Source organism: Portunus trituberculatus, chromosome 12, assembly GCF_017591435.1.
Source record: "Portunus trituberculatus isolate SZX2019 chromosome 12, ASM1759143v1, whole genome shotgun sequence".
NCBI lineage: Eukaryota > Metazoa > Arthropoda > Malacostraca > Decapoda > Portunidae > Portunus > Portunus trituberculatus.
In genome coordinates this window covers 3,053,039-3,065,538 of record NC_059266.1, presented here as the reverse complement: position 1 = coordinate 3,065,538, position 12,500 = coordinate 3,053,039, and positions in this window count along the sequence as shown.

The following is a 12,500-nucleotide window of genomic DNA, read 5'->3' as shown; positions in this document are numbered from 1 at the left end:
TGATGTTTTCTTTTTCTTCTTTCTTTTTCTTGAGTTCAATGATGTTTTGTAAGTGTTCTCTGGCTGTCAAAAGGTTGAGTTGCGTAAATGAAGGCGAAATATTAATCACTGAAAGATTTAAGTACTCTCTCTCTCTCTCTCTCTCTCTCTCTCTCTCTCTCTCTCTCTCTCTCTCTCTCTCTCTCTCTCTCTCTCTCTCTCTCTCAATTATTTTTTCTACTCTCTCTCTCTCGTTTTCAATTTTTCACTATTTTCCTTTTTATGTCGTTATTTCTTGTTTTCCGCCTTGCATCTAAGAGAGAGAGAGAGAGAGAGAGAGAGAGAGAGAGAGAGAGAGAGAGAGAGAGAGAGAGAAAAGGACATACTTGGCCACAATAATTAAATGCCACACTCACAGGGAGGGTGGAACCATAACGGCGCAATAAGGAAGGTTTGGGGGAAAATTCCTTCTGGGTCGCAAGGAGCCTTGTCTCAACATGAAGCAGATTCCTCAACTTTGTCCTCCTTGCATCGCCTTGTCTTGGCCCTCTCCTTCCCCCTCCTCCTCCCCTCGTCGTCGTTGTCCTCCTCCTCCTCCTCCTCCTCCTCCTCCTCCTCCTCCTCCTCTTCTTCCTCTTTCTCTTTCTCTTTCTCTTTGTCTTCCTCCTCCTCCTTCCTCGTTGTCCTCGTCTTCTTGATCTTCCTCGCTCCATCATCACTCATCTAATTTTTTTTCTTTTTTTCCGTATTTTTTTTACTTTTTCGTTTTCGTTTCTCTTATCGTGTTTTTCTTTTTTTCTGTATTATGTTATTTTTTCGTTTTTTTTTTGTCTTTTCCTCAGCTCTGTCGTTTCCTAATCCTTGTCTTTATCTTTTTCAGTTTCCTTTTCTTTGTATTTTTTTTTTATCTTAATCGTATGTTTTTATTGTCCTCGTTTTCCTTCTCTTCTTTATCCAATGTTGTTTGCATTTTTTTTTTTCATTGTAGCTTTTCGTTTCAGTTGTTTTTGTTTTTCTCTCCTTTCTTCTCATTCTCTTTCTGTTCATGTTTTTGTCCTCCTCCTCCTCCTTCTCGTCCTCCTCGTCTTCCTCCTCCTTTTCTTACTCACCATTGTCTTCTCTTCCTTCAGGTTTTTTCTCTCCATTCTTCTCTCCTCCTCTTTCTTTCTTATCGATTTTTGTCTACATCATTCTTGTTTTCCGTGTCCTTGTTCTCGTTTCCCGTTTCTCTTCGTTCTCATTATCGTCCTTCTCCTTCTCCTCTGCACTCGTCATTATCATCATCTTTTTCGTTTTACTCGGCTGTAATTAAAAAAAATGTAATTATTTTCATGCACTTCTTATTTCTTTGGTGTTAACTTGTGCTTCGCTTCAACTATTATTACTATTATTATCATTATTATTATTGTTGTTGTTGTTGTTGTTATTGTTGTTATTATTATTATTATTATTATTATTATTATTATTATTATTATTATTATTATTATTATTATTACTATTGGTTTCTTCTCTGGACTTTTATTACTTGGGTTTCTGGTCAGTTGATATTTATAGGTCGACGAAGGGCCGAGCTGGTGACATTTTTTTGGCTTGGCAAGGAATGCGGCCAATGAGGGAAGCAAGAGAGAGAGAGAGAGAGAGAGAGAGAGAGAGAGAGAGAGAGAGAGAGAGAGAGAATGAATCCGCTAGTCAGTTTTCTGGACAGATGGAGCAAGAAAATGAAAATGAGGAAAATGATAGGGATGACTCAAATAGATCGTACCACTGTAGCACTCGAGGGAATGTACTTTGATCTATTCTTGAGAAGTTAACGTTGGAATATTCCTGAAATATACTCATTGCTTAAGTCTTCCAATAAATCTTGTTCTTAATAGAAGTGATGTTTTATATTGTACTGAAGTCTATGGCTGGAGCTGATTTCCCTTGAATGATACTGAATTTTATATAAAAGTAGAATTCAATCTCGTTATTTTTCTCAAGTCTCGGATATCAGTCACTAACAATGGGAGGATTTAAGGGTTATAAAGAAGAATGTTTGCCTCCTCTAGGTACATTTTTGAGTAATGCTGGATTTTATGGAGCGAGGAAGGATTGTTTATCATGTCTATGGTATTAGTCACAAGTAATGGAGGGATATATGAGTTTGAAAGAAGAATGCTTGGGATGATGCTTGATTCAAGAGAGCGACGAAGGAGCGGTAGAAAAATATCTTTCATATATTTCATGGAGTTTATTTATTATGTTGGTATTTTAATTTTTTATGAGGGTTGCATGCTCTCTTAAAGGAACACTGTAGGTCAAAGGTGCATATTGAAGTAGGGATTTGGGAGAAATGTTTGTATAATCGCTGTGGAAATATCCGACAGAAGTATTTGTTTTATTTTTGTGGAACGTTGCCAGCTTTCCTGAAGGCGCATTAGAGAACGGATGTGTGTATCGAAAAACGTACTGTTATGAATGGTGAAAAGGACTTTCCTTATATTTCATTGATTCATATCTCTCTATTGTTTTACATTTTTCGTTTCTAGTTGCTATGGCATAAAACCATCTTACTCGCCGTCTCCCACAAACAACTTTTAGGAGAACGTTCATTAAAATATTGTTATGCCCTTTTAGATTTTGCCCTGTATTTTTACTTTGCTTTGGATTCTTGACATGCATTTTTTTTTCCACCTGAAACTTCTCACTTCCATCGTTCTTCCTCGTCTGTTATGCAACACTAATTTGTACATCCACATATTTTACTTGTGTTATGTATCTCAGCTTTGCATTGAATTTATGTACATTACTGTGCAACTGAAACTACTTAATGAATGGTTCTTCCTCGTCAAGTATGTACCACACATAAGTACATGCAGAGCAATCCATTAGAATTGTCTTTTCGCGCCGTCAACCTCTTATGTGTATATCACCAGCTCGTAAAGCCAACTTTCCCAACAACTTTTTGCCTCCCAACTTGAATAGCTCGCGTCACATTTTTCGGTAGCCCCCAACTACTAAATTTCCTGTGAACTCAACGCCCCTTCCTAGTTCGTCTTGAGGAACGCAGCGACTCTGCCTCATCACGCTATCCCACCTTCAATGCTAAAACTCTGCAAGCAAACTTAGCGCATGGAGCATCTAGTTACGGGAGTGTTTAGGGAGCCCCTTAGAATGTGCACCAGACTCGTGGGAGGGGCAGGCCGTCACTCTGACACATGCTACAACAAACGGCGGGGGCAGGCGTCGACCGCAGGGCATTCAGGGGAAGTAACTGATACTGATATTCAATTAAGATTGTGCCATTTCCACCGGCGGCGAGTGTAAACAGCGCGTATTGATTGCCACGCACCGCCGAGCTCTCATGAACAGGCAAGAAATATGCGCTCAGCTTTAGCCCTTCTCAGGACCAAATTTATACTTCCAACTTTAGTATCAATATGGCCAAGTTGGGAGATATTTCAGACTCATGCGGGTGGCTGCGTGCGGGTGTGTGTGTGTGTGTGTGTGTGTGTGTGTGTGTGTGTGTGTGTGTGTGTGTGTGTGTGTGTGTGTGGCTATTACGCCTTTGGACGCGGTAGTGATTTGGAGCTTAGTGCTTTTAGGGAGTGCGGGAGTAATTATGCTTCTGAAGTGCTTGCCGGGCCGTCATTACGAGGGAGTTGTGCTGCTCGACGAGAGAGAGAGAGAGAGAGAGAGAGAGAGAGAGAGAGAGAGAGAGAGAAGTTCCTATCAGGTTAGAGGCAGTTAGAGCAAGTTAGAGGAAGGTAGAGTAAGCGCAATCGAACTCTATTTGGAGGGAGCAAGGCGAGGGAGGATTCGCGACGGCAGGCTTTGTGGCTCTCGCTAACAAATGGTGGCTAATTGGAGTTCACGGCCCGGCGGTGAGGGAGAGACGCCCAGCCAAGGAGCGAGACCTGCCTGGATGTGTGTGTTTATTCATGGACGGCTCCGTGTCTGAGCTCACGTTCACTATACCCACACGTACAGTTAGTGCAAGAAATGACACCACGAAGTTCATTGAATTCTTTTGCATAAATTGTGTATGAATTATTGATCTTATGTGACTTATGACTGGTTACTATTTATTTTCTTTTATTGCCTGATTTTTTTTTTCTGTTCATATGTACACTAACACTATTACATTGTTTGCTGGTTAGTTTTGTATCTGGTTTGTTCGTAATTGTTGACGTCATTTGTTATCTATCTATATATTTACCTATCTATCTATCTATCTATCTATCTTTCTATCTGTCTATCTTTCTTTCTTTTTTTCTGTCTGTCTATCTGTCTGCCTATATGCCTATCTATTTGTATATCCATGGACTGACTAGTTACTTTATCTAAGGAGTTTTGAGAAAATTAAGGCTTAAAACGAATATTATTTTGGAGTTACTTGCCCCATACTATGTTTTGTCGGGTACATTTTTTCTTTATGTAGAATATTGCATGATTTTTATTTCGGTAGTTGTAGATACATGCACTTATACTACATGAATAAAGCACTGGCATCGTATTTAACTGTAGCACAAAAGATTTATTTCATCTCTCTCTCTCTCTCTCTCTCTCTCTCTCTCTCTCTCTCTCTCTCTCTCTCTCTCTCTCTCTCTCTCTCTCTCTCTCTCTCTCTCTCATGCGTTTCCTTTTTTTTTTTACTCCGCCTTTGTTTATCTGTTCTTTCCTCCCCATCCTTCCTCTTTCCTCATGTTAGTTATCGTCCTCTTCCCTTATTGCTATTTGTTATCATTGGAACCCCTCGTTTACCACTGCTTTATTTTTCTTTCGTTATTGCATGTTCCTCGTCTGCTGTCCTTCTTTGTTATTGTTATCTCCTTCCCTCTTTCACACATCTTTATTCTTTTGCCTCCCCGTCTTGTTTTTGTTTTTTATTGTTAGATTCATCACGGTTCTATGTCTACCTCACTTTTCTCTCTCTCTCTCTCTCTCTCTCTCTCTCTCTCTCTCTCTCTCTCTCTCTCTCTCTCTCTCTCTCTCTTCATTCTTCATTTTTGCTCCTAATCCCTTCTGCACTTATCTCAACTTTGCTCTCTTACTTTTTCTTAACTTTCCTTTCGCCTTTGCACACTCCCTTCGCACAACTCTAATTTTCCTCTTCTCTTTCCTCATGTACCATTCATTTAATTAACTTACTTCACAAATATTTTTTTTATCCTGGTATCGTAGTAAACCTTTTTATTTATATTATTTCTATTTTCTTTCACTGTTATTTTTATGTTATACAGTTACGCTTCCCTTTCTCTTTCATCCTTCACTTCTCTTTTTCTTCCTCCTTTGCATTGCTCTTTTCTGTCACAAACACGCACACCGACACCCACCCATCTACCCACACACACACACACACACACACACACACACACACACACACACACACACACACACACACACACACACACACACACACACACACACACACACACACACACACACACACACGTTACAATTATCAGTCTTCTCATTTGTTTTTTCTCCGCTATTACTCTCTCTCTCTCTCTCTCTCTCTCTCTCTCTCTCTCTCTCTCTCTCTCTCTCTCTCTCTCTCTCTCTCTCTCCTTTCCTTAAGTATTCATATAAGTAATACCTTCATTCTATCATCATTTTCTCCATTACATCTTCAACAACATATCACATCATCTTGCTCTCTGTAGTTCTTTCTCCCTTTAACTCTCTTAGTCGCTATTTCCTTTCCCTCAAATAACCCTTTTAAGTCTTGCCTTTTCCCTTTTGACCTTTTCTTTCCCACACGCACAACACAGAACATTACATTCCCCACGGTTCTACCTCCTTCGTTTTAACTCCCTTCCTCTCTAACCCCACATTTGCTCTTCCCACAGGCAACGTACGCCTCTCCCCGCCACCACCACCACCACCAGCACCACCACCACCACCAGCAGCAGGCAGCAGGAGAGGTAAGCAGTGTTCCAAAGGCCTAATGATCGCCAGGGGCACTCCGAGGGTCACCCCACTTACTCTCACCCCAACCAGCTCCTCATATCACAGTAATGGTGATGACAGCAATAACACACTCACAAGAACACGCGGGCTAATGGTGATGGGAGGAGTTGTGACCCACGAAATGTTCCTCATGAGTTCGTCCTTATTGTCACCACGCGATGCTTGTCTCATCTTGTGTGATCTTTTGCTTTTTTTTTTCTTGAGTTTTCGTTATATTTTTCTTTTTTTTATTTTGTCATTTTTTGTCTTTTTTTTGTTTTCTATAATATTTTATGACTTTTTTTTTCTATTTTCTTCTCAAGTTTCTGGTGTGTCTTGATTTGCTATTTTTATCTGATGTTTGTGTGTATTTCCGTTTTCTTTTATAACTTTTTTTTCTGCATTTTTTTTTTTTTATGCTTATAGATTTTTGTGTCTTGCATTTTCTTTATTTTTTTGTGACGTGTTTCGTATTTGTGTAATGAGAATATATTATTTCTTTCATTCCTTTCGCTTTTTTTTTCTCGATGTTTTTTTTTTTTTGATAATCATGAAAAAGGTTGGTGGAATTTTATAATCTTCATATTCTTCTCTTACAATTTTATGATTTCTTTATTCATTTTGTTTATACTTCGAAAAAGAACGTTCTGATTTTTAGCATATACTTCTATTTCATTTATTTGTTTTTTTTTTTTTATTTTCTGAAAGTTTTATGGTTTGCTGTTTTATAGTGGACTTTTCCTTTATTTTGTTAATATTTAGAAAGAGCACGTGCTTTTTAACGCAACTCCAGTTTTTACTTATCTCTTTGTCTATATTTTCATGTTTGTATTCTCTGATTTCTAGAGGTTTACTGTTATTTCACAAAGAAATATGGAATTTTAAATATGTCCCATCTTTCTCACATTTCTGCAAGTCTTCATATTTAAATTTGAGTCATGTAATGTACTCTTCAATTAGTCGCATAATTAGACACCAGCTCTGTGATCTTTTCTAATGTTATTTAAACACACGATGTACTTAAAGTTGATAAATATTCATGGAGACGAGACATGGACTTCTACTCTGCCCGTCCTGTCCCTTAAGGCGAAAGAGTTTCCTGGCTTCGTTACTCGCTTTTCTCTCAAAGTTTAGTGAGTTTCTCCCTCTCTGGTCCCGTGGTCATAAAGGTGGAATGTTTCTCCTTGCTCTGATTCCAAATAAACCTAATGCTACTTATGAATTCAATCTGTTCACTCGAGTGCATCTATCTTGGTGTTGTTCCTCCTTCATTTATCTTCTTGTGAGTTCTTTCCACTTCCAAGCGGCCATTTGTCTCTTTCTATCCTTTTAAGTATCTGTTTAGCTTTCCGTCTATCTTTGGGTTTATTTGCGTGGTTATCTATGTTATTTTATTATTTCTGTGTTTGTGGGTATGTCTATGTGCTTATATGTGTGTGTGTGTGTGTGTGTGTGTGTGTGTGTGTGTGTGTGTGTGTGTGTGTGTGTGTGTGTGTGTGTGTGTGTTGCTTGCGTGCGTGCGTTTTTTTTTTCTTTAAGGTCTTCTTTTCTATCAGTCTATTCTAATTTAATCTCTCTCTCTCTCTCTCTCTCTCTCTCTCTCTCTCTCTCTCTCTCTCTCTCTCTCTCTCTCTCTCTCTCTCTCTCTCTCTCTCTCTCTCTCTCTCTCTCTCTCTCTCTCTCTCTCTCTCCATCTGTATATGAACCTGTCTCCCTTTCCGTCCGTCTTTCCATCAGTCGCTTCGCATCTCTCAATCTATATCTGAATCAGAGACTCTGCAACGCCATTTCCAGAGCGTTGCACAGACAGAAGACGAACCCAAGTTATGTGACCCCCGCTGACTAGACTTGCACCCTCTTAATTGTGTGTGTGTGTGTGTGTGTGTGTGTGAGAGAGAGAGAGAGAGAGAGAGAGAGAGAGAGAGAGAGAGAGAGAGAGAGAGAGAGAACTTGTCATCATGAAACTGGCATATTTGTTAAACACCTTGAATGATTATGCTAAACTACCAAAAGAAAAAAAATGTTTCAAGAGATACATAATGCTTTTCATTGAGGCTTTTTATGTTACTCTCTGTAGCGCAGTAATGTTCGTGCTTTCTTTTTCACAATGCGTCCCGAAGGAGATACAGTGCAGATATTCCACCAAAATGAGCGAGAAGGAGCCGAGTTATCTTTCCACATGATTATTCCACTTGGCTGAGATGCATTAATATTCTTTCCCCGGGACGTCCATTTATATCTATTCATACTTTTATCATCAAGATTAAGGACCGTAATTTCTCGCCAAAGGATGTAAATTTCATATAAAAGAATTAATGCGGGTGGAGCGTTGCCAGATTAGGCGTGAACCTTTAGCGTGGTGACGATAGAGTTTTCAAGAGTTCAGAATAAAAAGTGTGGATGGTTGCGAAGAAGTAGATAGGAAAGAGAACTGAATGAAGAAAATAATTCAGTGATTGTAGTTTTAAGATGCGGAAGATAGAAAAAAAAAAACGGTGAGTGAGAGACAAAGGAATATATAAAAGAAATGTAAAAAACTGTTAGAATGTTCGTATGAATGATTGGTCTTTATAAATCAAAGAAATGTAAAAATGAAATCAGGATGGTGTGAGGATTCTCTCTGAAAGTAATATAGAAGTTCCTATGTATGATTCTAGTGACGGATATAACACTTTGGGATAGGTAAGTGTACTGCTGAATTGTTATGATATATCTTCGGCCAGGAATCATAATAATAAAAAAAGATATAAAACAGAAAGACATTTTCAAAGTAATGAGAGAGAGAGAGAGAGAGAGAGAGAGAGAGAGAGAGAGAGAGAGAGAGAGAGAGAGAGAGAGAGAGAGAGAGAGAGAGAGAGAGAGAGAGAGAGAGAGGGAGAGAAAGGGAGAGAGATAATTACAATATATGGTATAGGTGTAGAAAGAGGGGAAATAGTACCTATGGGCAGTAGTGGAGATGGAGGAGGGTGAGTTGTGGCGGAGGCAGTGGAGGCTCGAGGGAAAGTGCCGGGAGAAGGAAGCCTTTCGTGGAGGAGGCTTAAGTGAGCCCGAGGGAGGTCTGGAAAGGAGGCGCAGGAAGGAGCAGGTCTGTGCGGCCTGGGATGAGGGTGGGGGAGGGGAATGGGAGTGGCCATTGTAAATGGCTGGGTTGGGTATCCAGGGCAGGGGACGACTGGGCGGGATGGGGCGGGGCGTCACCAGCACCACAGGAACACCGCTGCTTCACTACAGCCGCGCCTCATTATCTTAATTACTATCAACAGCAAATTGCTTCATTAATTTAGCTCATGTCAATAATTTCTTAATATGCACGACCCTCCTCCACTCCAGTAATTAACGACTGCAAATCATATATATATATATATATATATATATATATATATATATATATATATATATATATATATATATATATATATATATATATAGAGAGAGAGAGAGAGAGAGAGAGAGAGAGAGAGAGAGAGAGAAAATAACACACACACACACACACACACACACACACACACACAAATTTTACTGAGCATTTTCTTAACTGGTGTATGGCCGTGAGTGTTTGCAAGAGCCATTAGACAGAGGACGTTTGTTATTATTAACATTATTAATTTTGTTATTATTATTATCTTTATTATTACTGCTACTACTACAATTACTACTGTTTTTATATTATTTTCATTATTATTATTTTTATACTTTTATAATTGTTCTTTTCATAATTATTATTTGTTGTTACGTGTTCCTGTTGGTGTTGTCGCTGTTGATATGTGCAGTGGTGGTCCCTTAGATGCAGGTGTTATGAATTGTGAAAAGGCTTAATTGTTGAGATGCAGCTGCCAGCGTGGTGGTCAGGTGTTGGAGGTGGTGGCGGGGTGGTGGGGTGCGCAGGAGGCGGAGTGCGTGGGCATGGGGACGCATAGGCAAAGAGAAGAGAAGGGGTCAGGGAAGTGGGATCTGTCAGCATGTGGCAACGTTGTCAGCAGGGGAGAGGAAGCGGAGAGGTGAGGGGAAACTTAGAATTTCACGAGCATCTGGACAGTGGAGAGAAGTTTCCAATTACGAGAGAAACTTGAGGAGACATGTCGGCGACGTGTTTTTGCCTTCGTGGACGAGGAAGGAGACCAAAATACTGCGCGTGAATATCCATGTCAACTTTCAACTTACCTGTACAGTATATGCCTCTTCTCTGTTTACACTTTGCACACATATAGATACATTTATGCTGGTGTTCCTTTATGCATATGGTTATCCAATATTCTCATGTATTTTGACATGCATGAATATTTCCTTTTACATCCCCCTAATTTATGTATACGCCTCGCTGCCTGGCCTCTTGTTTTCTGCCGCTCCTGTCCTGGCTTGAAGTGGGGCTCAATTGAAGTGTTCATTATCCTGCGGAGTGTGAAGTTTTACCCCTTTATAACACTGTAATATAATTAAGGTAATGTACACTTCTGGTGCTCCATTTATCAGGCATCCCTTGCCCCGCCTCAGTAATACATGTGCGTGCGCGTAGGGAGGGAAGCTGGCTGGTAATATGTTAAATGGAATAAATATTGGCAGAATTATAATGACATAATTGATACCTGGAATTCCATAATTAATAATGCAAGGGAGTGTCGACTGCTGCTGGCCTTTTGTATTGTTTGAGAAATGACAACTCAGATCTGCCTTGCTATTAAGTTTACTTGTTACAGCCTCCTCGTCTTCGTTATTTATATATTCTAATTAAGCTTTGTTATACAAACGGGGCAGCGATAGTAGTGTTTAGAGGGCTCCTTATGATTTATAGGTGCTGTAGTGTTTCCATAATGAGTTTGTGTTTAATAAGCACCTGCACAATTATCTGTAGTCGTGTTCGAGGCTGGGACACTTTCAGGAAGGATGTGTTTTGTTTATTGTCGTAAGCGAAAGCATGCATTGTAAGGGTATAAATGGTACACTCTTTGGTTGTGACGCGAGAGCTTAACCTTTATAACATCTAATGACACTGGCATTCTGCATTCAAGTCAACTTTTAATAGTTTTACTAAAGAAAGTATAATTGTAAAAACTAACATTTTTAAATACTTGACCACCATTTTTAGAGGAATAAAGAGAATCGTACTGTTTAACCCTGTAGTTTCTAATGACAGTGCATAATCTGTATCTGAGTGATCCTATATATTTTCGACTGAAAATAAAGCATTGTTTTTTTTTCATATTTTAACTAGTCAATCGCTCCTTATCTTATTTATGGTGTTTCTCATCATGGTGTTGAACACTTTCTCCAGGCCACGTTACAAGCTTGAAGAAAAGCTTTTGTAGTTAAAGATGTTAACCTTTTTCAGGTTCATTATATGTGCACACATATAGAAGGTAACACTACCATTTGTTAGTTTTGACGTGATGTTTTTTTTATTTTTATTAACAGTGGTACCCACAGTTAGGTTTCTAATTGATTATTCGTCGGTACTTCGTAAACCGCTGATGAATAGATGGAAAGGTTGACCAAATATTTCATCGTCCTCTTCCTTTGAGTGTCGAGGTCACTGATCACACTGGCTAAGAAAATCAAAGCATTAAATAAACAGTAAGGAAGAAAGAAAGAATAATCTTAAAACTTAATGGTTTTAGTCAGAAGTGGTTAGCCATGTTACTTCCATTACAGTTATCAGCGAATGTTTCAGTGTTCCTTCAGTAAGCAAAATATTTTTCTTGCGATATTCGTATCTTTTCTCCTTCAAGGTGAATACATCACAGTATTTTTAACCTTAAAGTAAGAAATGGTGGAGGGGAATGGAAATATGATTATATACCTAAGAGAAATCCTGCAGTTTCGTTAACATATGGAATATATATTTCTCTTTAAAATATTACGAAAAAAGATCTGATATTAGAAAATGCCGAGATACTTTTTCCCCTTTCTCTCTCTCTCTCTCTCTCTCTCTCTCTCTCTCTCTCTCTCTCTCTCTCTCTCTCTCTCTCTCTCTCTCTCTCTCTCTCACACACACACACACACACACACACACACACACACACACACACACACACACACACACACATGTGGTAGTTGTCCTTAAACAGGGGTAGCATGGAGACACCTGAGTCCTTATGAACGTGTATTTAAAGTATCACAATACACAACAGGGTATAGCCGAGCAAACGAGTGGCTGGAGGCGTACGTGTAGCTTCAGGTGGAGGCGAGCGAGAACTGAGGACTGAGGGGAAGACGTGACGTCAGACCCGAACCAGCCAAACTGACTCTATGAATAGAATGGTTTTACAGAAAACGTGGTATGGGTAAAACATAGGACATGCTAACATACACACACAAATATTGAATCTTACTTTACCAAGATTACAAAGGAAGATTGAGATTTGTGTCAAGATTTTTCCGAGGGTCACTACTTCCACTGGGCTGAGGAGGCACACAGGAGAGCGAGAGCTGTTTAGTAGCCTCCCAGTGTGTGTGACAAGGGAGGGACAGAGGGACGAGGAAAGGGAGGTAGGGAAGAATGAAGAACGAGCGCGTAGGAGTGGAGGGAAGGGCAGATTAAAGAGAAACTGATGTACGTTGCAGGGAAACAATGAAAGGAAATGAGGAAGGGAGAA